Consider the following 2,500-nt stretch of genomic DNA (forward strand, 5'->3'; position numbering starts at 1 on the left):
TAGAGCTCTTGGCCAGCAGAAGCAGCAGCAGCAACAGCGCGCCACTGCACGCGACCGGTGCACGAAAATAGGTTTCGCGATTTTTCGGGGACGATGCGACCCGCGGTCCGGGTCCGGAATTCATGAGCGCCGCCGGTGACACGGTGACAGACGAACTTGGCATCGTTTTCTACAGACACGCGCGCCCGCACGCTCGGACTCATTGGCAAAAGTCTACAAAGAAAGCACCTGACCACCACCGTGAAGGTCATGAGCATGTGGAGCACCGGAAAATCGCGGCGTGGCGCGGGTATGTCACCGTGACACGTTGCCGTCGGTGCCGTTTTCTCATTTCGCGTATCGAGGACGTGTATTAATTATTCGTTTCAATAAATAACGTCCGAAGCAATTAGGCCAACGTGGGGCGAGAAATCCGAAAGCGACATCTTGATGCGGTGCGCTGAGTGGTTTTCCACGTTTTTCCGCCCTTTTTTTTTGGCTGTTGTAGGAGAAATCTACTTCTGGTACGTTCCCGTTTTTGGACGTCTTCTGACACGGTCGAGCCCTGTTTTTGATGTTCAACGATTGTGCACGATGAAACGATGGAAATGTTTTAAATTAAAAACAAGAGTGCCAAACCAGGAAGCTGACATCAGCGTCTGCTCCAAGCAGTTCTCATGCACCCCTCAAATTTGGGGATGAAAGAATGGACGACTTTTGCCCGTCGAATGAAGCGAATTAAGTAATTCCTCGAGGATCACTAATGGCGTCAGGTCAGCTAGTCCACGGGGGAGGCATTTACACAGGGTACGATCGACTTTGCTAGCAGGCTTTAACGAACTTTACTGCAAATCAGACGATTTTACGAGAGAGTTTATAATCAGAGCAACGAAACGACGCTGCAAAGCCAGCCTAATTGAGTTTAATTAGATCTTCTGCGGAGGGCCCTGAGGCTACCAGCTAGAACGAGCATGCTGGCGGTCGAATCAAACATACACATACACGCGTACACAAACAACATAAAAAACAGCGAAAACGAGTGTTGGCGTTCGTCGATCAGGCGGCGGTTGTCGGCGAGAGTTCCGATTGTTCTTAATTTGGCGCCACTTGAGCACGTCCTACACCAGTTCACCAACGTCGTCGCCGCCGCAGCATGCGATGAATAGAGTCCGCTCAGTGGCGTCCATGCTCGATTAAACGCGTGCGTCGGTTGGTTGGTTGGTTGGTTGGTGCTGGATCCTGGAGTGCTCGCGCGATGACGAAACTGTTCGCCATTGGGGGTTTTTGGGGGCAAGAAAGAAGAGCATGGGTTGGAACATGTTATTGCTGGCTACCAGAAGGCCGGGGGGATCAAGAATATATTGTTTGGATCGCGGGACTCTGGTGTGCGACGCAGCACGACACAAGGCGGAACGGGAATCCAACCCCTAATTGATCGTTGGGGTGTGCCGACGCCGACCGAAGGACGCCCGAAAACAGCAACATGCGTGGGGCTTCGCCCAGCATAAACAAACAAAAGTCAAAGCCCACCTAGCGCCAGCCACGGCGCTCCCCAGCCGGACGAATCATTGAACCTCCGAAACGCGACGCCATGCCCAGAAGAATTACAAAAAAACACGCAATCGCATGCAGCCGCACAGGGGCGTTTACGATTCCTCTCCTCTGGTGGCCGGCGGGCATCCGGATCGTTCCCCCATGGTCCCATCATGGCCACGACTTTGTTCGCGATTGCGCTGCGAAGTGTAATGCGCGATCCTTGCCGCCAATTAATAATCAATTATCTACCGAACGCTCGCTCGAAACTGATCGCCTTCGTTACCGGCATGCGGACATTAGAGCGCTCCGATGGTTGATCGCGCGATTGCCGCAAGGCCCCAGTTTTCTCTCTCTGCCCCGTTCGCAACACCGATTCCGCGGCTCGTATGGTGATGCCGCGCTCGGATCGTGAGTTGGCGATCAAGTGAAAAGTCAAGTTCGAGGCACGCCAGCCGGCCAGGGGGGGATAGTTTGAGGTGGAAACGGTGAAGTGCGTTGACGTTTAGGCCTCGAGGGCACACTAGCGAGCGCGCGCCAACGCGTTCAAGTTCAAGTTCGCTCGAGATCGGTCAGCCTGATCGCGACCGCGTCCCGGACACACCGACAGCAAGACGGACGAGTCGGTTGGTCGCGCTCGGTATCTGGCAGACGAAAGCGAAAACATACTGGCCATGAGTCTTACGGTTTGTGACGGTGGACCGTGAGAGAGAGAGAGAAAAAAAAGAGAAAATAGGAATGGACCATTAAGAACGGAATGGGTTTGCGGTTTTGGATCGACCGATTGCGATCGCGAAAAGGGCACTGCACTGGACGCCCGTGGTCGGACAAACTAGCCATAGCCAATGGAGTGTGGCGCTGATGTGATCGTGGCCAATGCCGTTCCAGTGTCGGATGTCCCGATGTCTGTGCACCGCAGTGCTCATCCAGTGTAGACGCGCTAGCTATGGGTTTGGTCGATCGTTCAGCGCATTGAAATACGATGGTA

At 53.9% G+C, this 2,500-nt stretch overlaps 1 protein-coding gene across 7 annotated transcripts in view; it reads right to left on the minus strand.

Annotated features, from left to right (window-relative positions):
- The window catches only part of LOC126570231 (A disintegrin and metalloproteinase with thrombospondin motifs 9), a 129,017-nt gene that overhangs the window by 80,652 nt on the left and 45,865 nt on the right, over positions 1 to 2,500 (minus strand). The window lies entirely within an intron of this gene.

Source organism: Anopheles aquasalis, chromosome 2 (genome assembly GCF_943734665.1).
Source record: "Anopheles aquasalis chromosome 2, idAnoAquaMG_Q_19, whole genome shotgun sequence".
Classification (NCBI taxonomy): domain Eukaryota; kingdom Metazoa; phylum Arthropoda; class Insecta; order Diptera; family Culicidae; genus Anopheles; species Anopheles aquasalis.